The sequence below is a fragment of the Capricornis sumatraensis genome, chromosome 1 (assembly GCF_032405125.1).
Source record: "Capricornis sumatraensis isolate serow.1 chromosome 1, serow.2, whole genome shotgun sequence".
Classification (NCBI taxonomy): Eukaryota; Metazoa; Chordata; class Mammalia; order Artiodactyla; family Bovidae; genus Capricornis; species Capricornis sumatraensis.
In genome coordinates this window covers 106,217,854-106,244,707 of record NC_091069.1, presented here as the reverse complement: position 1 = coordinate 106,244,707, position 26,854 = coordinate 106,217,854, and the positions used below count along the sequence as shown (strand labels likewise).

The 26,854-nt window shown below is 37.8% G+C and overlaps 1 pseudogene; it reads left to right on the top strand.

Moving 5' to 3' along the window:
- The first annotated feature begins 2,829 nt into the window (after positions 1-2,829).
- On the top strand, positions 2,830-3,776 carry LOC138084401 (olfactory receptor 5W2-like; annotated as a pseudogene).
- The last annotated feature ends 23,078 nt before the right edge of the window (positions 3,777-26,854 follow it).

The following is a 26,854-nucleotide window of genomic DNA, read 5'->3' as shown; positions in this document are numbered from 1 at the left end:
ATTCACAACTAAATAGAAATAACCCAATGATCATCTAACTGAACAAAGGGTCAATAAAATGTGTTACAGCCTGAAAATGAATTATTATTGTGTCACTTAATGAAACAAACTTATATGTTCAAGAACATAGATGAACATTGAAAACAGTATACTGAAGAAAAGAAGCCTGACAGAATAAAAACACATACTATGTGATTCTGTTTATATGCAAAGCCAAGAATAGGAAACCATGCTCTCTCAGAAAGGAGTGGTTTCCAGGGCTCAGGGAGGGAAGAAAGGGGAATAACAGCTAATAGGCTTGTTGTTTCTTATTGGAGTGATGAAAATGTTCTGAAGTAGATAGGTGATAATGAACAATCTTGAAAATATACTAAAAGTTAAGAACAGTATACATTAAAAGGGTGAACTTTATTTTATGTGCATTATAATTTAATAAAAAAGGTAATGCAAAGCATAATAATACTCCAAAATGAGATAATAAAGGATAGTGTTTCAGAAGCAAAACGAACAATCAAAAGGAGCTGGAAATGATGAAGGGAGAATTTTTTGACTTTCATTAGGTTCCCTCTTTGACTAGAGAAGGAGATAGTTTCTGGCTAACTGTGAAGCATGCCACAAAGACAATTTGCAGTTTTCATTCTACCATGAATCAATTTGCTGACAGTAATGAAGCAAAAAAGCTTAGCCTTTGCTAAATTGTTCCTGAATTCATGTGGGGATATACAGAAGCAGAAATGTAGTTAAGGAAATATTTGAATAACATCAAAGCCAAAGGACAGTAGCACAGGGATTTAAATCCCAATGAATCTGTTTAAATAAAAAGCCATCTGCCTATTGTTCAGCTAACCAAGACCTGCTTCTTTCAGGTAAGTTCCTATATCCTATCTTAAGAAATGTAAGAGAAAATACTTAACTTTTTGATTAAAAAAAATAAAAAATATATGTAAATGAAGCATTTTATGCTTGATTACTCACTAAAATCTGGGTCTAATGGCTAGAAATAGTGTTTTCTTCTCATAATTGAAAGGATCTGTCTGAACTTGTCAATATCCACCATACAACATTTTATTTTATTTTGCTGTTGGTTCACACAAAAGCCTTTACTTCCTTTAGCATTGAGCAATGTATATATGAACTTGAGATACGTTTTGTTGTATTGAAAAATAGTGTAGGTGCCCAAGTAACAATAAAAATAGGTACAAATGTATCCCCATGTGAACACATGCCATGTTAACTTAGGTCTAAAGAAAAAGCCCATAACTTGTACTCTTTCTCCATATACCTAAATATATACATATGTTCACACATAAATACAAATGTATAACAGAGAGAGAAGTCTATGTATTTTAGAAGTATGTATCATCCCTAATCTCATTTCCAGTTTATTATATAAAAAGTCATTTATAATATAAAGTGACACAAATATGTGTAGTAAATACTGTTGCTATGACAAACCTAGACAGTGCTTAAAAAGCAAACTCATCACTTTGCTGACAAAGGTCTGTATAGTCAAAGTTATGGTTTTCTCAGCAGTCACATACAGTTGTCCGATCTGGACCATAAAGAAGGCAGAGTGCCAAAGAATTGATGCTTTTGAACTGTGGTGTTGGAGAAGACTGTTGAAAGTCTCTTGGATAGCATGGAGATCAAACTTAAAGGAAATCAGTCAGTCTTAAAGGAAATCAACCCCGAATACACACTGGAAAGACTGTTGTTGGAGCTGAAGCTCCAATACTTTGGCCACCTGATGCGAACAGACAACTCACTGGGAAAAACCCTGATGCTGGCAAAGATTGAAGGCAGAAGGAGAAGAGGGCGACAGAGGATGAGATGGTTGGATGGCAACCTGAACAGATGTTTAAGCAAACTCCAGGAGATGGTGAAGGACAGGGAAGTGTGGCTTGCTGCAGTCCATAGGGTTGTGAAGAGTCAGATAAGACATGGTAACTGAAGAAAGAACAACATTGTCCCTCCTATCATTTCCATTTTATTATATAAAAAAGCCATTTAGAATCTAAAGTGAGGCAAATGTGTGATTAATTTTGTTGCTTTCATTTCCTCTTAGCTCTTTTCTTCCACTGGTAAAAAGATTCATCCTTTGAAAATAACCACTCCACAAAGAGATAATGAGCATTGTGGGAAAGCAATAGCAAATATCTAGGAAACAGGTCAGTAATAATTATTTCATGTCTCACCAGAGGCTAAACACAGCATGAATTAAAATAATTTAACATAATTTTTTTGTTGCTGTTGTTATTACTAGTCATTGATATACTCACCCTATAGTGAGTATAAAACTAAGTCAAAAACCCTGTAGTGAGTATAAAACTAAGTCAAAAAATCTTAAACCAATCATGCTTTTTTTGAGAAACACAGAAATTGTAATTATATGTTTTTTACCCAAGTGAATATTTTCAAGCATTGAAAATATTTAATCCTAAATGTTAGAGACTAGCCTCTTTATCATTGGAGTCTCTTTCATATGGTTTTCAAGAGGTGAAAAAAGGTATATTACTCTAGATCTCCTCCCTGAGGCTAAAATAAAAAAAAAGTAAGGCTCAGAAAAGAGCTGGTAGAAAGTGACAAACCTTGTGGATGGCATCTAGATTTACATCAATCTTTCAAAAAGGTCTTTCTCAAATTCATTTTATTCTTGCAGAATAGAGGGCTATGCCTCTTTAATTTGTGTGTGTGCATATTTTTCTGAATATAAAAACACAATTGCAGAAGAAAAAAAACATGTTCTGCCTTAGGATTTTTTACAGATGTGTAGAAGTGTTACACATGAATGTGCCATTTATTTTTTTTTAATCAATTTCTCAACAGTTTATACAAGATCTAAAAAGAATGGAAGGAGAGAACTGCTCCTCTGTGACTGAATTCATTTTCTTGGGAATTACCAATAACACTGTGAACAAAGTGACCCTATTTACCATGTTCCTGCATGTTTATCTCATCAATCTTCTGGCAAACCTTGGAATGATAACCCTGATTAGAATGAATCCCCAGCTGCACACACCCATGTACTTTTTCCTCAGCCACCTCTCCTCTGTGACCTCTGCTATTCCACAGCCAGTGGCCCCAAGATGCTGGTGGACCTGTTTCCCGAGAAAAAGTCAATCTCTTTCTATGGCTGTGCCCTGCAATTTTTGGTCTTCTGTATCTTTGCCAATTCTGAGTGTCTCCTGCTGGCAGTGATGGCCTATGACAAGTACAAGGCCATCAGCAGCCCCTTGCTCTATGCAGTCAGCATGCCCAGCGGGGTGTGCTCCCTGATCATGGCTGGGGTTTACCTGGTGGGAATGACAAATGCCTTGATCCACACGACATTAGCATTCCGCTTATACTTCTGTGGGTCAAATGAGATTAACCACTTTTTTTGTGATGTTCCTCCTCTTCTGTTGATATCTTGCTCAGACACACAGGTCAATGAGTTAGTGATATTTATGATTTTTGGCTTCATTGAACTAAGTACCATTTCAGGAATCCTTGTCTCTTGTTGTTATATTATCCTATCAGTCTTGAAGATCCACTCCACTGAGAGGAGATTCAAAGCTTTCTCTACCTGCATCTCCCACCTAACTGCTGTGGCAATTTTCCAGGGAACTATGCTCTTTATGTATTTCAGACCAAGTTCTTCCTATTCTCTAGATCAAGACAAAATGACCTCGCTGTTTTATACCCTTGTGATTCCCATGTTAAACTCTCTGATTTACAGTCTATAAAACAAAGATGTGAAAGAGGCCCTCGAAAAATTGAAAAATAAATGGCTTTAAATATTTATGTTAGGTGTATGTGAATAAACATGCATCCAAACACAAATAATGACAGATGATTTATTAAAATTATATGGTAGAATACATGACAAACATAATTTTTCAATTTCTTAAAGTAGTATTACACTAAATCTCAATCATAAATCTATTATTGTTCCTCTCACATGTCCTGTTTAATTATCTTTCCAGAATTTGTACATGGCCTTTAGTTTAAATGAAAAACATTTCTGACTTTTCCATTATGCTAATTTTTGTTTAGTTTTTATTCAAACATTGTTTCAATTATGCTGAGCCTTATTGTGCATTTACTCAGTGATCTTTGAGCATGTAGATTCTTTTTATATACTATAGTGCATCTTGTAGTTTAAATACTACTAAATGTAAGCTAACACGAATGACATATTAACTAAATGGTCAAGTAACTCATTATAACTTCAAATTCATCATGAAATAATACATACAGAGCTATTATTCCAAAGCAAAAATATCTAAATCTAGTCCAAAATAAAGTCATCTTTGAACAGAGATATTCAGTCAAATCTAAATAAGACTGAATTTGAAACATGAAAGGATAGTAGATAGAGGGTTTGACAGTTATTCAGATTGTGAAATATACAAGTCCATGTTTGTTAAAAGAAGTCATATTTGCTATAACATGGAAGAGCCATGAAGGCAACATACTAAGTGAAATAATCCATACAGAGGAAGATAAGTACTGCATGATCTCGCATATAGATAGAATCTAAAAGGTAAAACTCAGGAATTCCTGGCAGTCCAATGAATAGGACTTGGTGCTTTCAATGCCCAGGCCCGGGTTTGATCTCTGGTCAGGGAAATAAGATCCTTGCAAGCCTTGTGCTGCAGCCTAAGTAAATAAATAAATTTCATAGAAGTAGAGAGTAGATTGGTTGTTGCTAGGGGCTGAAAGACAGGAGAAAAGGGTGGTGTTGGTCAAAGTGCACAAATTTTCTATTATTTATTGAACAAGTTTAGGGGATTTAATCTACATGATGATTCCAGTTAACAATATTATAGTATAAATTATTGGAGAAATGCAAATCAAAACCACAATGAGGAGATACCATTTCATGCCAGTCAGAATGGCTGTGATCCAAAAGTCTACAAGCAATAAATGCTGGAGAGGGGGTGGAGAAAAGGAAACCCTCTTACACTGTTGGTGGGAATGAAAACTAGTATAGCCACTATGGAGAACAGTGTGGAGATTCCTTTAAAAACTGGAACTAGAACTGCCTTGTGACCCAGCAGTCCCACTGCTGGGCATATACACTGAGGAAACCAGAATTGAAAGAGACGTGTGTACCCCAATGTTCATTGCAGCACTGTTTATAATAGCCAGGACGTGGAAGCAATCTAAATGTCCATCAGCAGATGAATGGATAAGAAAGCAGTGATACATATACATAATGGAGTATTAGTCAGCCATTAAAAAGAATACATTTGAATCAGTTCTAATGAGGTGGATGAAACTGGAGCCAATTATACAGAGTGAAGTAAGCCAGAAAGAAAAACACCAATACAGTATACTAACGCATATATATGGAATTTAGAAAGATGGTAACGATAACCCTGTATATGAGACAGCAAAAGAGACACAGATGTATAGAACAGTCTTTTGGACTCTATAGGAGAGGGCGAGGGTGGGATGATTTGGGAGAATGGCATTGAAACATGTATAATATCATGTAAGAAACGAATCTCCAGTCTAGGTTCGATGCAGGATACAGGATTCTTGGGGCTGGTGCACTGGGATGACCCAGAGAGATGGTATGAGGAGGGAGGTGGGAGGGGGGGTTCAGGATTGGGAACACGTGTACACTCGTGGCAGATTCATGTTTTTTTGGGTTTTTTTGTTTGTTTGTTTGTCTGTTTTGGGGGGGGGGAGTGTTGGGTTTGGGTTTTTTTTTTTTTTTTTTGCACCTTGTATTTTTTTTTTTAATTTTACTTTACAATACTGTATTGGTTTTGCCATACATCAACATGAATCTGCCACGGGTGTACATGTGTTCCCAATCCTGAACCCCCTCCCACCTCCCTCCCCATACCATCTCTCTGGGTCATCCCAGTGCACCAGCCCCAAGCATCCTGTATCCTGCATCGAACCTAGACTGGAGATTCGTTTCTTATAAGATATTATACATGTTTCAATGCCACTCTCCCAAATCATCCCACCCTCACCCTCTCCCACAGAGTCCAAAAGACTGTTCTATACATCTGTGTATCTTTTGCTGTCTCTCCTACAGGGTTATCATTACCATTGGCAAAACCAATACAATATTGTAAAGTAAAAAAAAATAATAAAATAAAAGTTTTTTAAAAAATAATAATAATAATAATAATAAAGGCCAAAAAAACACAAAGAAAATCACAGGGGCTGCAACTAAGACCCAACATAGCCAAATAAATAAATTAAAATAATAATCAATAAATAAATAAACCTTAATCATGAAAAAAAAGAAATAAGACATTATGGAAGTCAGAGTGACAAAAAGATATATATTGTTAGCGACTCCTTATGCTACAGTTTATGTTGTGATTTGTTACACTGCTGCAAACATAGATGACAACACTGTTTAGTGTCAGGGTTAAGGGTAGGGTTAGGGTTAAATTTGCACCCAGGTTCTCATAACTGACTCTTTTGATTCAGTTCTGTAAAATGCAGCTTTTAGGTTTTCTCAAAACTTTATTTTACTCCAGGTAAAATGAAGACTTTTGAGTTTGCATTATAAAATATTACTTGATTTTAAGCAAGAAGATCCTGAAAATAATAGCTAGTCTCTATGCATCACTAACTTTTTGAATACCAGTATAATATAGTTCAATAGAAGGTGTTTAAGATGATACTGAATACTGAGAAAAAGTTAAATGTATTTCTAAGGAGATATAATGATTACTCAGCAATAAAGCCCAAGTTAAAAACTGCTCTATTTTCTCTTCTTCTGACATGTATACTCATTCATGTCTTAGGTTTTCACTCATAATCCAGAAAAGAAGAAATGCTCTTTATCAGTAATGAAGTATGAAAAGATTATAATTGATTAACAGAGATGTTTTTGAATAACTGGACCTAATCATGAATCTACCTGATTCAGTTTAATAAGTCTTTCTTATATTCCTCTGAAGTACCTGCCATTACCACATATTCTTTATGACAACTTTGAAGTAAATCTCACTATCCATTAGAGCAACTTCTAACATCTTTTCTTCCCTGTAAGTGGATCCTGTTTATCCTTGACTGTTTCATCTTCATACAGACTTCAGTATTTATTTTTTTCATTCTTTTAAACCCTGAGACTCTTAGAGGCTCTAAAATTTACGTCATTTGTTCTTTAGCTCTGCATGTTAAAGCATGCTTGACTGTAGCCATGCCCTCTCTGCTTCATTCATCTATATTCCTTCATAATGATAAAATCATATTCGCTGGATTTTATTTTACCATTGTTTTAATTTATTTATTTTTCTTTTTGGCTGTGCTGCACAGCATGTGAGATCTTAGCTTCCCAACCAGGGATAAAGCCCATGCTCACTGCAGTGGAAGCAAAGAATCTTAACCCCTGTACCACCAGGGAAATCCCACCATTGTTTTTATTGATGTGACTTTGCCATTTGATTTATTTCTCATTATCATTACTATGATTGATTTGGTTTCTGAGGGAAAAGAGAGACAGCAAAGGCATGTTATATATTGAGTTTGACATACTGAGTTTAAAATAATCCAAACTTTATCTCTTTCTTTACTGATCAGGGGGAAAAAATGGGCATAGGTAAAATTCTACAGGCATGGCAGATAAGAATATATTGTGAACAATCATTATTAAGAAATTACAAATCTTAGTGAAATAAACACCTTCCTTGAAAAAGCATAGCATTCAATCTTATACAATAAAAATAGAAAATCTAGGTAAAGTCTTATCTATTAAAGTAATGGATGTCTGTGTGTGCTCGGTCATGTCTGACTCTTTGTGACCCCATGGACTTTAGCCTGCCAGGCTTCTCTGTCCATGGGATTTTCCTGGCAAGAATACTGGAGTGGGTGGCCATGCCCTTCTCCAAGAGATATCCCTGATCCAGGATCGAACCCCCATCTCCTGTGTCTTCTGTTTCGCAGGTGAATTGTTTACCACTGAGTCACTGGGGAAGCTCAAAGTAATAGAATTTGTTTTAAAAAAACTTCCTAACAAAGAAATCCTATGCCCTGTTTATTATGTTGGTGAATTTCTCTAAACATTTAAGAAATATTGTCAATCATGCACAAATCTTTCTAGAGAATAGATTGAGAGGACATTTAATAATGCCTTATATTCACTGAGTTCTTAACAATCAATTCAAACAAAGCTATTATAAGAAATAAATTTATAGATCAATCTTTCTCATGAGGTTAGATAATGAATATTCAAGACAGAATATTAACACATTGGATTTTATTCCAGAAACTGAAAAGTGGTTCGACAGTTGTGAATTAATAACCACAAATCAACATATTTAATCAAAAGGGAAGATATATCATTCTTGCAATTTACAGTTCTAGAAAAATAATTTGGTTAAATACAAAACTCATTCCATTCTGAATAGATGACTTTTCTCAACTCACATTTAATAAAATTGTTATTAGCTATAAGAAACTGTAAGTAATCCTCATATTAACTACTGAATTTACTGTGATTAATTTTAAAATACTTTGGCTGTAATACTATATATATATATATAAACCTACATCTCCCCAAGAATGTACAAATCCAAAGACAGTCCCCTAGAGTTTTAATTGAAAAGTTCATACTTCCTAGATGGCTGTGACAAATATTTCTAGTATCCATGTATTGAATAGAAATTAACCTCTTCCTGATAAGAGTGTGGGCTTCTCGGTGGATCAAACGGTAAAGAATCCACCTGCAATGCAGGAGACCTGGGTTCAGTCCCTAGATTGGGAAGACTCCCTGGAGAAGGGAATGGTCAGCCATTCTAGCAGTCTTGCCTGGAGAATTCCATGGAGAGAGGAGCCTGGCGGACTACAGTCCATGGGGTCCCAAAGAATCAGGCATGACTGCATGATTAACACTTTCACTTTCTTGTTAGAGTATAGCATGTCAAAAATAGGTTATCATTGTGAAAAATATGGCCTGCTGACCATGAATGCTAGAAATGGCTTGCCTTTGGTGTAATTAAGGTATTCAGGGATTACAGCTTAGCTATCAACAGTTTATTGATAATTCTTATGCTTGCAGAAGACCTACATTCGATCCCTGGGTCGGGAAGATGCCCTGGAGAAGGAAATGGCAACCTACTTCAGTATTCTTGACTGGAGAATTCCATGGACAGAGGAGCCTGGTGGGCTACAGCCCATGGGGTCACAAAGAGTTAGACACGACCAAGAGACTAACACACACACATATACATGCGTGCATGAATAAGTCTTGCAAATTATACTTTTAAAAGCCATTTCTATTTGCTCACCATTAGAATACAATGATGCAATTGATATTTTTATATATACTCATTTATTCAACACTACTGCATTCTGTTATTATTTTTTCATATTTTGGTTGCAGATTCCTTAGAACTTCTACATACAAAATCTAGCTGGCAAATAAAGACCGTTTTACTTTCTACTTTCCAGTAATTATAATTTTCTTTCCCTATTCAAGAAAAATCTAAAATAAGATGTTGAATAAAAGTGGTTGAGGACATTATTTTTTGGTTGTTGTTATACACAGGGTTAGGAGAAAATCAAGTTATTTTACTTTATATAGGATTTTTTTCTGTTTTCTGTTTTTACAGTAAACATAATGCTAGCTCGAGATATTTTTGTAGATGATCTTTATCAGATTGAAGGAATTTTCTTATATATCTTTTTTGCTGCTATGCAGGTAATTGTTTTGGTTTCCCTCCCCCCACCCCGCCCCAAGTCATTATTTATTTTTCTACAATATACTGTGATGTTTTATTTTCTAATATTTTATTCATTATTTCTGTAATGAATTACATTAGTTATCTTGATCTCTTTTTTTTTTACAGCATCTTTGTCTGGTTTTGTTGCTGATGGTTGTTGGTTAGTTACTAAGTCATATCTCTTACAACCCCATGGACGGTAGCCTGCCAAGCTCTTCTACCCATGGGATTCTCCAGGCAAGAATGCTGGCGTGGATTGCCATTACCTTCTCCAGGGGATCTTCCTGATCCAAGGATAAAACATGTGTCCTTTGCCTGGCAGGTGGATTCTTTACCTCTGAGCCACCAGGGAAACCCATGAAACATCAAAGATGTCAAAAAAGTCAGAAAACGATCAGAAATATTGGTGGTCCCCTCATCGTGGGGGACACCCACACCCTTTCTTTCCTGGTGTGCCTCTCTGCCTTGCTTTGATCTTAACGAAACAGTTTCTCTGCCTGCTCTCTCACTTGTGCTATGTTTCTAAAAATAAACTTCATACCTTCATTTATAATCTTTGCCTCCTTGAGAAATGCATGTTTTACTGGGGACTATATATATATATACATATGCTGATGATTGCCAGTAACCCGCATGTCAGCTATCAGTTTTTAAACTATAGAGTTATGATTCACACATTCTAAACTAATTAATAATTTTCAGGTTTTGCATTTTGCTGATTGAATTGTCTTTGCCTCTTCAACCAAATCCTGAGCTCCTGAAGGTCAAGAAGCAGGCCAAAGAATTCTATCATTGTACTTGCACAGCACTGGGTTCTGGATATTTGTAGCTGAAAATCAAATCCAGAAATCTTTGGTTTCTATCATAGAGGTTTCTTAAAACCTCTGTCAGAATCACCTAGGATATCAGTTAAACTCACGGATATTTGACAGAGAAACCCAGGAATGTTCATTTTATACAAGCCTCTTGAGATATTCTTATGTACGTGGATTTTTGGGAATTAGAGAGCTGTCACATACAGATAAACACAAACCTAAGTACATGTTTCACACAAGATATAGGCAAGATAGCAACAGCATCAAGTTTAAATAACATTTCCAGTCTTATTTCCTCCTCTAGCCCCTCCTCCACTTCCTGTCTGAATCATCCTCCTGGAGCAAAATTCTAATTAAGTCCTTCCTTCAACCAAAACCTTCCCAATTATGAGACTATAAAAGCCATGATCATAAGCTTTAAGAATCTTTATGGCCCAGTTGCAATCAAATGACATAACTTTTTAACTAGGAGCACAAATTCTGGGGCCAGACTGACTGAATTCAAATACTAATGCCTCCAGTTTGAGTATGAGCTATATTAATGGGATGAAGAAAAAGTGTTGCATATATCTCTTATTGCTCTGTTCATTCAACTATCCATGCAGGGTTTTTTTAATATAAATTTATCTATTTTAATTGGAGGCTAATTACTTTATAATATTGTATTGGTTTTGCCACACATCAACATGAATCTGCCATGGGTGCACATGTGTTCCCAATCTTCAACTCCCCTCCCACCTCCCTCCCCATACCATCCCTCTGGGTCATCCCAGTGCACCAGCCCCAAGCATCTTGTATTCTGCATCAAACCTAGACTGGAGATTCATTTCTTATAAGATATTATACATGTTTCAATGCCATTCTCCCAAATCATCCCACCCTCGCCCTCTCCCACAAAGTCCAAAAGACTGTTCTATACATCTGTGTCTCTTTTGCTGTCTTACATACAGGGTTATCGTTATCATCTTTCTAAATTTTGTAATTGATAGATACCACATACAGTTACAGGGTATACAATATGATGAAGTGATATGTGTATACTTTATGAAATGATTATCACAATAAAGTTAATTAATACATGCATAACGTCACATAGTTAACATTTTGAGTGTGTGTATGGTGAGGACAGTTAAAATCTACTTTTTCAGCAAATTTCAAGTTTATACTATAGTATTTTTTTGTTTTTCTTTTTTTTTTAATGCTGTTAAAGGTTTCAAGACACACAAGAATTTTTGTCTTTTGACTGAAATGCATGCACCTGTCTGAAGAGATCATCGGAACAAGGCCATCTCTCAGATACATTTAAACTAGTGACTTCTAACATTTTTGAGGGAGAGAATCCTTTGACACCATCTTTTAAATGTCTTATGACATTTTTTAATTATTTTTAAGCAGTGTGGGGAAATATTAATGACATTTTGGAAAGTGTTCAATACATTTCTAGGGAAAAACAGGAAGTTTAAGAAAAAACAAGTTAACATTCTTAAGATCTTGATTCAGGTTCTAGAGTTCTGAGTTTCCCCATTCCGGAGTGCAGTGTATGGTACACTCTAGAGACTTCACACTGATGTGTTTGTGATACCTATCCTAAATATCCCCAAATATGGAAAGTTGTAAATTATTACTTTTTTATATATATTTATTTATTTTAATTGCAGGTTAATTACTTTACAATATTGTATTGGTTTTGCCATACATCAACATGAATCCACCACAGGTATACACGTGTTCCCCATCCTGAAACCCTCTCCCTACTCCCTCCCCGTACCATCCCCCTGGGTCGTCTCAGTGCACCAGCCCCAAGCATCCAGAATCATGCATCAAACCTGGACTGGCGAATCGTTTCATATATGATATTATACATGTTTCAATGCCATTCTCCCAAATCATCCCACCCTCGCCCTCTCCCACAGAGTCCAAAAGACTGTTCTATACATCTGTGTCTTTTTTGCTGTCTCGCATACAGGATTATCGTTACCATCTTTCTAAATTCCATATATATGCGTTAGTATACTGTATTGGTGTTTTTCTTTCTGGCTTACTTCACTCTGTATAATTGTCTCCAGTTTCATCCACCTCATTAGAACTGATTTAAATGTGCCGGTGTCCAGCCCCGGCGGATCCAGGGAAATTCAAAGCATGGACGGCGTAGGCGAGGAAAACTTATTTGTTTATTAATATAAGATTAGATTAGGTAGAAATAGTGTAGTAGGAAAATTAACTGGAGAAAGAAGGTTGAATAACTTGGCTTACAGGGAAGGCCAATAAAGTTCCAGACAAGGAGCTTGCACCATCTACGTTGGGCCACCGGCGCCCACTTGAATATTGAAGGGTGCCCCGCCTTAGGCTCCCTTTTGCGCGGGACTTAAAAGCCAGGACAAGTAAGTAGACTTGGTGAGCTGCCCCGCTCCAGATGCGAATTCAGCCTGAAATTAGAGTAAAGAGGAGAAGGAAGGGAGAGGGAGGAAAAGAGAGAGAGAGAGAGAGAGACACGGGGGAAGCCAGATTCCCAAGAAACCAGGCTGAGAGACTAGTCCAAGAAACTGGTCCATCCTTTATTGTTCAGAAGGCTTTTTATACTTTTGATAATATATGGAGATCAATGGGTAACACAAAGTTATGCAGGGATAAAGATGGCGGAGGAATAGGACAGGAAGACCACTTTCTCCCTCACAAATTCCTCAAAAGAACATTTCAACGCCAAGCAAACTCCACAAAACAACTTCTGTAGGCTGGCAGAGGACATCAGACAACCAGAAAAGCAGACCATTGTCTTCAAAAACAGGTAGGAAAAAATATAAAAGACGAAAAAGGAGACAAAGGAGGTGGGGAGGGAGCTCCGTCCCGGGGAGGGAAGCCCGTCCCGGGAAGGGAATTTTAAGAAGAGAGGTTTCCAAACACCAGGAAACACTCTCCCTGCCGAGTCTGTGGAGAGCCTTGGAAACACAGAGGGCAACATAACAGGAAGGAAAAATAAAGAAATAATTAAAACCAAGAGATTACAAGCCCAACAGTAACTCCCCCAGCGGAAAAGCAGCACAGACACCTGCATCCGCCATTGGGAAGTGGGGGCAGGGCAGGGACGTGCGGGAGGCGTGGGCTGCAGTGCTTTGTAAGAATCAGGCAGGAACGCCCCAAGCGCAACCAGAACGATCTGACTTGGGCTAGCAAACCAGACTGTGGGATAGCTACCGCACGAAAAGCTCGAACATAAGACACCGCCAGGACCGAGCACAGAACAAAGGACGGAACGGAAAAAGCCGGCTGCAGACCATCCCCCGCCGGGGACAGGCAGCCAGAGCCGTAAGGGCTGGAAAGGGGCAATTGCAGACCCAGAGAGACTTTACTTACCAAACTGCAAGCAGGCTTCTTTGCTAAGACTTCTGGGGGTGCTGGACAGTCACAATCTGCCCCACGGGGGACGCCAGTGGTCCACCCAGAAAGCTGAGCAGCAGCGGCAGAAAAGGTGACAAGCCACGGTGATTGCGCTCGCCAAACTCCTGAGCTACTCGGACCTGGGAAGGGCACAAAGCGCAGTCCCAGCCGAATCTGTGCCTCTGAGGGCTGCCTGAGCGCCGAACCTGAGCGGCTTGGACCGGGGAAGTGCACGCAGCCTAGGGCCGGCCCCAGACGGTTCCCGGCTGAGCATCGTAGAGCCAGAGCGGTTTGTGCGCCGCGAGAAGGGACAGGTCAAGCAGGGCGGAGACACTGTGTGCACACGACAGTGCTATTTGTTTGCAGCAGCCCCCCTCCCCCCTCCCCACAGCACGACTGAACTAGTGAGCCTAAAAAACCAGCAAATGGAAGAAGTTAAACAGAGGGAACCACCTTGGAAGTGATCCGACATGGCCCAAAACATCAGAGAAGGGCCAGATATATTTTTACTATTTTTAAAATCATTCCTTTTTTTTTCTTTTTTCTAAGTTTTTTTTTAATTGTTAAGTCATTTCTCCTCTAATTTTTATTACTATAACCTACTATTACTATTTTTAAAAAAAAAAGATTTTTTTTTTTAAGGCAAACACAATATATAGCCTTTGGATGGTTGTTGGTTTTTTGTTTTTTGATTTTTTTTTGTTTTGTTTTTTTTGTTTGTTTATTTGTTTTTTAATAATTCTTGTTTTTTTTTTTCTTTCTTTCCTCCTTTTTCCTTCTGCTTCTTTTCTTTAATATTGTATTTTTGAAAATCCAACCTCTACTCTAGATTTTTAATCTTTGCTCTTAGGGTTTTTGTTGTCAATTTTGTACTTTTAAAAACCCAAACTTCACTACCCAAGTTTACCTGAGAGCGAGATTACTGGCTTGACCACTCTCTTCTCCTTTGGACTCTCCTTTTTCTCCACCAGGTGGCCTCTGTCTCTTTTCTCCCCCATCTCTTCTCTATCCAACTCTGTGAATCTCTGTGTTCCAGACGGTGGAGAACACCTAAGGAACTGGTTACTGGCAGGATTTGTCTCTTTCCTTCTCATTCCTCTCTCTTATCCTCCTGGTCACTTCTGTCTACTTCCTCCCTCTCCTCTTCCCCGTATAACTCCGTAAATACCTCTGAGCAGTCCAGACAATAGAGCGCACATTAGGAACTGACTACTGGCTAGCTTGCTCTCTCCTCTTTTGATCTCACCGCATCTCATTCCAGTTACCTCTAACTACCCCCTCCATCTTCTCTTCTCCTTGTAACTCAGTGAACCTCTTTGAGTGTCCCTCAATGTGGAGAAACTTTTCATCTTTAACCTAGATGTTTTATCATCGGTGCTGTATAGATGGAGAAGTCTAGAGGCTACTGTAAAAATAAAACTGAAAACCAGAAGCAGGAGGCTTAAATCCAAAGCCTGAAAACATTAGAGAACTCTTGAATTCACGGAACAGTAAGCAATAGGAGCTCATCAAATGCCTTCGTACCTACACTGAAACCAAGCTCCACCCAAGGGCCAACAAGTTCCAAAACAAGACATACCAATCAAATTCTCCAGCAACACAGGAACACTCCCCTGAGCTTCAATTTACAGGCAGCTCAAAATTATTCCAAAACCTTTGATGTCTCATAACCCATTACTGGTCACTCCACTGCACTCCAGAGAGAAGAAACCCTGCTCCACCCACCAGAACTCCAACACAAGCCTCCCTAACCAGGAAACCTTGACAAGCCACTGATAGAACCCCACCCATAGTGAGGAAGCTCCATAATAAAGAGAACTCCACAAATTACCAGAATATAAAAAGGCCACCCCAAACGCAGCAATATATCCAAGATGAAAAGACAGAGGAATACCCAGCAGGTAAAGGAACAGGAGAGTTGCCCGCCAAACCAAACAAAAGAGGAAGAAGTAGGGAATCTACCTGAGAAGGAATTCCGAATATTGATAGTCAAAATGATCCAAAATCTTGAAATCAAAATGGAATCACAGATAAATAGCCTAGAGACAAGGATTGAGAAGATGCAAGAAAGGTTTAACAAGGACCTAGAAGAAATAAAAAAGAGTCAAAATATAATGAATAACGCAATAAATGAGATCAGAAACACTCTGGACGCAACAAATAGTAGAATAACGGAGGCAGAAGATAGGATTAGTGAAATAGAAGATAGAATGGTAGAAATAAATGAATCAGAGAGGAAACAAGAAAAACTAATTAAAAGAAATGAGGACAATCTCAGAGACCTCCAGGACAATATGAAACGCTCCAACATTCGAATTATAGGAGTCCCAGAAGAAGAAGACAGAAAGAAAGATCATGAGAAAATCCTTGAGGAGATAATAGTTGAAAATTTCCCTAAAATGGGGAAGGAAATAATCACCCAAGTCCAAGAAACACAGAGAGTTCCAAATAGGATAAACCCAAGGCGAAACACCCCAAGACACATATTAATCAAATTAACAAAGATCAAACACAAAGAACAAATATTAAAAGCAGCAAGGGAAAAACAACAAATAACACACAAGGGGATTCCCATAAGGATAACAGCTGATCTTTCAATAGAAACTCTTCAGGCCAGGAGGGAATGGCAAGACATACTTAAAGTGATGAAAGACAATAACCTACAGCCCAGATTACTGTACCCAGCAAGGATCTCATTCAAATACGCAGGAGAAATCAAAAGCTTTACAGACAAGCAAAAGCTGAGAGAATTCAGCACCACCAAACCAGCTCTCCAACAAATTCTAAAGGATATTCTCTAGACAGGAAACACGAAAAGGGTGTATAAACCCGAACCCAAAACAATAAAGTAAATGGTAACTGGATCATACTTATCAATAATTACCTTAAACGTAAATGGGTTGAACGCCCCAACCAAAAGGCAAAGACTGGCCGAATGGATACAAAAACAAGACCCCTCTATATGCTGCTTACAAGAGACCCACCTCAAAACAAGGGACACATACAGACTGAAAGTGAAGGGCTGGAAAAAGATATACCACGCAAATAGAGACCAAAAGAAAGCAGGAGTGGCAATACTCATATCCGATAAAATAGACTTTAAAACAAAGGCTGTGAAAAGAGACAAAGAAGGCCACTACATAATGATCAAAGGATCAATCCAAGAAGAAGATATAACAATTATAAATATATATGCACCCAATATAGGAGCACCGCAATATGTAAGACAAATGCTAACAAGTATGAAAGGGGAAATCAACAATAACACAATAATAGTGGGAGACTTTAATACCCCCCTCACACCTATGGACAGATCAACTAAACAGAAAATTAACAAAGAAATGCAAACTTTAAATGATACATTAGATCAGTTAGACCTAATTGATATCTATAGGACATTTCACCCCAAAACAATGAATTTCACCTTTTTTTCAAGTGCTCATGGAGCCTTCTCCAGGATAGATCACATCCTGGGCCATAAATCTAAACTTGATAAATTCAAAAAAATCGAAATCATTCCAAGCATCTTTTCTGACCATAATGCATTAAGATTAGATCTCAATTACAGGAGAAAAACTACTAAAAATTCCAACATATGGAGGTTGAACAACACACTTCTGAATAACCAACAAATCACAGAAGAAATCAAAAAATAAATCAAAATATGCATAGAAACTAATGAAAATGAAAACACAACAACCCAAAACCTGTGGGACACTATAAAAACAGTGCTAAGAGGAAAGTTCATAGCAATACAGGCATACCTCAAGAAACAAGAAAAAAGTCAAATAAATAACCTAACTCTACAACTAAAGCAACTAGAAAAGGAAGAATTGGAGAACCCCAGAGTTAGTAGAAGGAAAGAAATCTTAAAAATTAGGGCAGAAATAAATGCTAAAGAAACAAAAGAGACCATAGCAAAAATCAACAAAGCCAAAAGCTGGTTCTTTGAAAGGATAAATAAAATTGACAGACCACTAGCCAGACTCATCAAGAAGCAAAGAGAGAAAAATCAAATCAATAAAATTAGAAATGAAAATGGAGAGATCACAACAGACAACACAGAAATACAAAGGATCATAAGAGACTACTACCAGCAGTTGTATGCCAATAAAATGGACAACATGGAAGAAATGGACAAATTCTTAGAAAAGTACAATTTTCCAAAACAGAACCAGGAAGAAATAGAAAATCTTACCAGACTCATCACAAGCACGGAAATTGAAACTGTAATCAGAAATCTTCCAGCAAACAAAAGCCCAGGTCCAGACGGCTTCACAGCTGAATTCTACCAAAAATTTCGAGAAGAGCTAACACCTATCCTACTCAAACTCTTCCAGAAAATTGCAGAGGAAGGTAAACTTCCAAACTCATTCTATGAGACCACCATCACCCTAATAGCAAAACCTGACAAAGATGTCACAAAAAAAGAAAACTACAGGCCAATATCACTGATGAACATAGATGCAAAAATCCTCAACAAAATTCTAGCAATCAGAATCCAACAACACATTAAAAAGATCATACACCATGACCAAGTGGGCTTTATCCCAGGGATGCAAGGATTCTTCAATATCTGCAAATCAATCAATGTAATTCACCACATTAACAAATTGAAAAATAAAAACCATATGATTATCTCAATAGATGCAGAGAAGGCCTTTGACAAAACTCAACATCCATTTATGATAAAAACTCTCCAGAAAGCAGGAATAGAAGGAACATACCTCAACATAATAAAAGCTATTTATGACAAACCCACAGCAAACATTATCCTCAATGGTGAAAAATTGAAAGCATTTCCCCTAAAGTCAGGAACAAGACAAGGGTGTCCACTTTCACCGCTACTATTCAACATAGTTCTGGAAGGTTTGGCCACAGCAATCAGAGCAGAAAAAGAAATAAAAGGAATCCAGATTGGAAAAGAAGAAGTAAAACTCTCACTGTTTGCAGACGACATGATCCTCTACATGGAAAACCCTAAAGACTCCACCAGAAAATTACTAGAGCTCATCAATGAATATAGTAAAGTTGCAGGATATAAAATCAACACACAGAAATCCCTTGCATTCCTATACACTAATAATGAGAAAGTAGAAAAAGAAATTAAGGAAACAATTCCATTCACCATTGCAAAGAAAAGAATAAAATACTTAGGAATATATCTACCCAAAGAAACTAAAGACCTATATATAGAAAACTATAAAACACTGATGAAAGAAATCAAAGAGGACACTAATAGATGGAGAAATATACCATGTTCATGGATTGGAAGAATCAATGTAGTGAAAATGAGTATACTACCCAAAGCAATCTACAAATTCAATGCAATCCCTATCAAGCTACCAGCCATATTTTTCACAGAACTAGAACAAATAATTTCAAGATTTGTATGGAAATACAAAAAAACCTCGAATTGCCAAAGCAATCTTGAGAACGAAGAATAGAACTGGAGGAATCAACTTGCCTGACTTCAGGCTCTACTACAAAGCCACAGTCATCAAAACAGTATGGTACTGGCACAAAGACAGACATATAGATCAATGGAACAAAATAGAAAGCCCAGAGATAAATCCACACACATATGGACACCTTATCTTTGACAAAGGAGGCAAGAATATTCAATGGAGTAAAGACAATCTCTTTAACAAGTGGTGCTGGGAAAACTGGTCAACCACTTGTAAAAGAATGAAACTAGATCACTTTCTAACACCGCACACAAAAATAAACTCAAAATGGATTAAAGATCTAAATGTAAGACCAGAAACTATAAAACTCCTAGAGGAGAACATAGGCAAAACACTCTCAGACATAAATCACAGCAGGATCCTCTATGATCCACCTCCCAGAATTCTGGAAATAGAAGCAAAAATAAACAAATGGGATCTAATTAAAATTAAAAGCTTCTGCACAACAAAGGAAACTATAAGCAAGGTGAAAAGACAGCCTTCTGAATGGGAGAAAATAATAGCAAATGAAGCAACTGACAAACAACTAATCTCAAAAATATACAAGCAACTCCTGAAGCTCAATTCCAGAAAAATAAATGGCCCAATCAAAAAATGGGCCAAAGAACTAAATAGACATTTCTCCAAAGAAGACATACAGATGGCTAACAAACACACGAAAAGATGCTCAACATCACTCATTATCAGAGAAATGCAAATCAAAACCACAATGAGGTACCACTTCACACCAGTCAGAATGGCTTCGATCCAAAAATCTGCAAGCAATAAATGCTGGAGAGGATGTGGCGAAAAGGGAACCCTCCTACACTGTTGGTGGGAATGCAAACTAGTACAGCCACTATGGAGAACAGTGTGGAGATTCCTTTAAAAATTGCAAATAGAACTACCTTATGACCCAGCAATCCCACTGCTGGGCATACACACCGAGGAAACCGGAATAGAAAGAGACACATGTACCGCAATGTTCATTGCAGCACTGTTTATCATAGCCAGGACATGGAAACAACCTAGATGTCCATCAGCAGATGAATGGATAAGAAAGCTGTGATACATATACACAATGGAGTATTACTCAGCCATTAAAAATAATTCATTTGAATCAGTTCTGATGAGATGGATGAAACTGGAGCCGATTATACAGAGCGAAGTAAGCCAGAAAGAAAAACACCAATACAGTATACTAACACATATATGTGGAATTTAGAAAGATGGCAATGACGACCCTGTATGCAAAACCGGAAAAAATACACAGCTGTGTATAACGGACTTTTGGACTCAGAGGGAGAGGGAGAGGGTGAGATGATTTTGGAAATGGCATTCTATCATGTATACTATCATGTAAGAATTGAATCGCCAGTCTATGTCTGACGCAGGATACAGCATGCTTGGGGTTGGTGCATGGGGATGACCCACTGAGATGTTATGGGGAGGGAGGGGAGGGGGGTTCATGTTTGGGAACACATGTAAGAATTAAAGATTTTAAAATAAAAAAAAATTTAAAAATCTTTTTAAAAAAATAAATAAATAAAATAAAAACTTCTTCCAAAAAAAAAAAAAGTTATGCAGCGTTAGCAGCCCAGATTCTTATGAAAACCAGGCTTTTCTCTCTGCATACCTAATTGTATACATGAGTCTTAGGTGATTTACATCATCTTCTGGCCAAAAAGGGCCAATTAACATTTTACAGCCTTTTTTCTGATAAGGGTTTGTTAACTAGAAGACTTATTTGTGTTGATCTTCCCAAAGTCTGGTGCCATTCTCAGAAAGCACTAAATAAAATTACATTCTTACATAGCAAAGATACAGCAATTTATAGCAAGTGAAAGGAGTACAGTGATTTATAACAGAAGAAAAGCAATTAACTCAAAAGTCTAGTGTTGCTAACATCAAAACTACGATATATCTTTTTCCATATCCCATTTACATTGATTAACATCCTCCCAGGTGCCTAAAAGATGAAGAATATGGAGGCCTGGTGGCAATCATTGAGTCAACAGTGAAAACCCATCACCAATATGATTTTTAGCTCTTTAGAAAAGGCTCTGTATCTTTAAGATGCTTTAAGATTTGTGCCTCTCGTGGTTGGGGAGCTGTAAGCAATTCACAAGCTGTAAGAGGTCCAGGGGACCTGTTAGGCAAGCTAGAGAGCTATCAGAGGGGGTTTAACTGAAACATCCCTTTCAAATGCTGAAGACTAAAGCCCTGATTTGACTTTTTCCAGAGAATATCAGAAGAGCAGAGTGCAAAAGCCAGCAGATTTTTGGTTTTGGGGGTACGTGCTCAGGAAATTCCAGGGGAGACTCCTGAAGCCTAATCACGTCCTTGCATTTTGTCAGGCTTCCTTCCTCATGACCTTGTCATGGGCGGGATTCCTCACGCTGACTCCCAGCACAAATGTATTCTTTTTGATGGTTGGCTAATACTCCGTTGTGTATATGCACCACAGCTTTCTTATTCATTCATCTGCTGTTGGACATCTAGGTTGTTTCCATGTCCTTATAAACAGTGCTGTGATGAACACTGGGGTACACATGTCTCTTTCAATCCTGGTTTCCTCGGTGTATATACCCAGCAATGGGATTGCTGGGTCATAAGGCAGTTCTAGTTTCAGTTTTTTAAGGAATCTCCACACTGTTCTCCATAGTGGCTGTACTAGTTTGCATTCCTACCAACAGTATAAGAGGGTTCCCTTTTCTCCACATCCTCTCCAGCATTTATGGCTTGTAGACTTTCAGATAGCAGCAATTCTGACTGGCATGAAATGGTATCTCATTGTGGTCTTGATTTGCATTTCTCTGATAATGAGTCATGTTGAGCATCTTTTCATGTGTTTGTTAGCCATCTGTATGTCTTCTTTGGAGAAATGTCTATTTAGTTATTTGGCTCATTTTTTGATTGGGCCATTTATTTTTCTGGAATTGAGCTTCAGGAGTTGCTTGTATATTTTTGAGATTAGTTGTTTGTCAGTTGCTTCATTTGCTATTATTCTCTCCCATTCCAAAGGGTCTTTTCACCTTGCTTATAATTTCCTTTGTTGTGCAGAAGCTTTTAATTTTAATTAGATCCCATTTGTTTATCTTTGCTTTTATTTCCAGTATTCTGGGTGGTGGATCATAGAGGATCCTGCTGTGATTTATGTCAGAGAGTGTTTTGCCTATGTTCTCCAGAGAGTGTTTTGCCTATGTTCTCCTCTAGGAGTTTTATAGATTTTGGCCTTATGTTTAGATCTTTAATCCATTTTGAATTTATTTTTGTGAATGGTGTTAGAAAGTGTTCTATTTTCATTCTTTTACAAGTGGTTGACCAGTTTTCCCAGCACCACTTGTTAAAGAGATTGTCTTTACTCCATTGTATATTTTTGCCTCCTTTGTCGAAGATAAGGTGTCCATAGGTGTGTGGATTTATCTCGGAGCTTTCTATTTTGTTCTGTTGATCTATATTTCTGTCTTTGTGCCACTACCATACTGCCTTGATAACTGTGGCTTTGTAGTAGAGCCTGAAGTCAGGGAGGTTGATTCCTCCAGTTCCATTCTTCTTTCTCAAGATTGCTTTGGCTATTCGAGGTTTTTTGTATTTCCATACAAATTGTGAAATTATTTGTTCTAGCTCTGTGAAAAATACTGCTGGTAGCTTGATAGGGATTGCATTGAATCTATAATTTTTTGCAAGGGAACTGTGGCCATTTGTTTGTCCTTTTCTAGTTACAAAGTTTGACCTGTAATACAGAGTATTTTAACTAAGGCAGTTAGGGTATAACTAGATAAGGATGTACCTAGACAGCCTAGCATTCACCCACATTTCATGTAAAATATCAAATCCCAATCATCACGTAGATTGCATCTTAGAAAAGAAATTCTGAGCCATCAGAGAAGGATGTCAAATTGATACCTTAAATTTCTGTCCTGACTCCAAAATCAATTTAATTAAACTGCATATTGAGGCTAATATCAAAGCAGAAAACTCAATGAACCTAAATGGATTATAGAGAAGAGGAGGAAAGAAGCAGACTAATGAAGTTAGAGCAGGAGAGAGAGCTAGTGAGCAGAAACCAGGGAAAGAAGAGTCAGGGATAGGATACAGAAAGACAGAGTGGGAAGGTGAGCAAAAATATTAGAGAGGGTAGTTTGAGCCAAAAGTTCATCACAGTTCAGCTTCTTTCTTCCTGGCTGACCACACAGTCACTTTCCTCTAAACCAAAAAGGGAGTCTGATTATGAGCAAAGTGTTGTCAGGGGGCTTGAAAATTCAACTGTGTAGAAAGCGCAGTTCTATTTTATATTCTGTCCTAGAAACATCAACAATGACCTACACTTTCAACAAGAAGATCCCCAAGACAGAAATTTCTACCAAGTTGGCCTCAATCCAATTCATTGTACCCTCTGTGAGCAGAGATGCATTTAAGAGGTAGTGCAGCTATGTGCTAACTCCAAGGAAAGCCTAGGAACCCTGGATCCACATAACCCTTCATTGGTGTGAACACTCCCCAGGACCTCCATCATTTGTTAGAAGACACACTGACTAAAGATTCTAAGAGCTTGGTCTTTAGGAGGCAATTAGAAGAAAATATTTCAGAGAGAATGTAAAACTTACCTCTTATGAGCAAACAGGTGACCTCCAATAAAATGTTTTGCACATCTTCAAATTTAGTTTCCTTAGGAGTTAAATTATATGAAACATGAATAAAACACACAAACTATACTTCATTAATATTTGTCTTGGGGTTTATCACAAGAGGTCATGGAATGTAAGGAGTTTATGGAAAAAGGGAACTCTGAGTGTGGCGATAGTTCACAAGCTCCTCCTCAGAAGCACTAGTTTAGACAGAACAAGGTCTTTTATTGAAGCGGAGAGGGGTCCTGTGAAAAATGGGGCCAATTTCTTAATTTGGTTCTTGGAGACTTTGTGAAGAAAACTATTTCTGCATTTTGAATGAGAAATGCCTCTGAAGTCAACTCTCTTCCCACAATATATCTTTTGGAAAATCATGAATTTAAGTGCTTTCTTTTTACTGCATCGGATATTTATAGTAACTCCCACAAAAATCTGTGAACGCCTAACACAGGCCTTCAGCCTCAGGAGCTTCTAGGAAAGTATTTCTCCCAAAGCAGTCCCAAAGTATGTGCAATGAGCTACCTAGCTCAGACAGTCCAAGAGCAAAAGAAAACCTGGGGGCTAATTAGTTACACTTCAGTGTATGTGATTTGATATGAGGAAATTTCTCTTTCCTTCTACATAAGGTTTCTTTAAGCCCATCTCTTCCAGAGGCATGAGGACATTTGAAACCCGTGAAAGGCTCAGAGATGAAATATGTGCTGTAAACTTGAGTCCTGGCCTTTCCATTTAGCTTTTATGTGAATTTAAGCAAATTTCTCAATCTCTTGAATTTCCTATGTTCCCTTTATAACAGGCAATTACTAATAATCAATACTTGGGGTGGTGAAAATGGCTCAGTGGTAAAGAATCTGTCTGCCAGTGCTGGAGATGTGAGTTCAATCTCTGCCTCCAGAGATCTCCTCAAGAAGGAAATGGCAACTCACTCCAGTATTCTTGCCTGGGAATCCCATGGACAGAGGAGCCTGGCGGAGTCAGAAAGGTCAAAAAAGAGTTAGACTTAGGGACTGAACAACAACAATAATCAATATTTATTTAATTTAACGTTACTGATGTTCAAACCTTCCATTTCTAATCCTATTCATGTTTTTTTTAATCAATTTATAGAGGGAGACAGGAAAGAAGTAAAAAAGAAACTTGAATACTTGTCTCATGTATTTTCTTTATCAAGATAGATGCTCTTCCTCTTAAGAGAAACAGTAAGATCTTTGCTTTTGAAGGGTTATGAGGTATGAAACGGTCTTCACTGGTAGCTCAGCTGCTAAAGAATCTGCCTGTGATGCAGGAGACCCTAGTGCAATTCCTGAGTTGGGGAGACCCCCTGGAGAAAAGCTAGGCCAACCACTCCTCTATTCTTGGGCTTCCCTAGTGGTTCATATTATAAAGAATCTGCCTATAATGCGGGAGATCTGGGTTCGATCCCTAGCTTGGGAATGTCCCTTGGAGTGGCAACTCACTCCAGCATTCTTGCCTGAGGAATCCTATGAACAGAGGGGCTTGGAGGGCTAAAGTCCATGAGGTTGCAAAGAGTCAGACATGACTGAGGGACTAAGCACAGTACAGCACAAGGTATTAGAGACAGGCTAGATTACATCAAAAAGTTACTTTCCTACCTGGGAGATCATATTACAAACAGCACTGTGGTCTGAGAATTACCTATAAGGTCTGACATTGCCTGCTAGGTATCTTCAGTAAGTATGAGGTGAGAGGCCCAGGGGACGTACAGGTGAAAGCAGACAGCAACTGGAGTGAGAGAATGCCATGAAGAGATTGCACCATGCTTTGCACTTTTGCTAAAGGGTCTAATGGCAACCAGCAAGTCCAGGCAGCTCAGAGAAACTTTGTAGGTAAAAATCACATTCCAACACATAGCCTTTTCTTTTTACTTTTTTAACAAATGGACTGGAAGAATCCTGAGGAAGATTTTTGATGTGTTCCTTAAAATCTTGGGGCTTCCCTGGTGACTCAGATGGCAAAGAACCTGCCTGCAACACTGGACACCCGGGTTCCATCCCTCGTCAGGAAGATCCCCTGGAGAAGGGAATGGCTATGCACTCCATTATTCTTGCCTGGAGAATCCCATGGACAGAGGAGTCTGACGGTCTACAGTCCATATGGTCACAAAGTCGGACACAACTGAGTGACTAACACTTTCACTTTCACTTTAAAGTCTTTGACCCTTAGTCCGCCCATTAATTAAATGGGAATATGAAGACCTACTTCTAAAAAGTTTCTCTAAATACCAAAATATATAGCATGAAAAGGACTCTCTGACTCAAAGAATATGCAAAAGAAATACATATATTAATATATTAATATATATTAATATTATATATATATTAATTTCATTAATCTACCCTAAACAAAAGAATTCTGGGTCAGAGAAGTGAAATAAATCACCAAGTTCACACAGTTAGTAACAGAACTGACACTAGAATACAAATCTCTCAAGGATGAATCTAAATTGCTTTAATATTAACACAATATGTACAGTAATGTCATAAGTTTTCTTGCCTTCATCCAAGGATAAGCTGATAACTGCTAAATCATATGTTGACTATATTTTTTTTCCTCTCTCTTTTTTTAAGGCCATAATCCTAGATTTTTTTAACTTTAATTATTTTGTAAAGGTTTTTCTTTTTCTTTTTTAAATCATGAAAGTATGATAAGACACTTACAGGCAACTTGGAAAATGCAGTATAAAGTTTACGTATAGTTCCACTATATATTACAATTATTTTTTAAGTAGATAAATTGGAGTTTCAATATTAAACTCTCAAAAATTGATAGAGTGAATAGAAAGAAAATAGAAGTATATAGTAGACCCGAAATGGAGAAGACAATGGCAGCCCACTCCAGTACTCTTGCCTGGAGAATCCCATGGACAGAGGAGCCTGGTGGGCTGC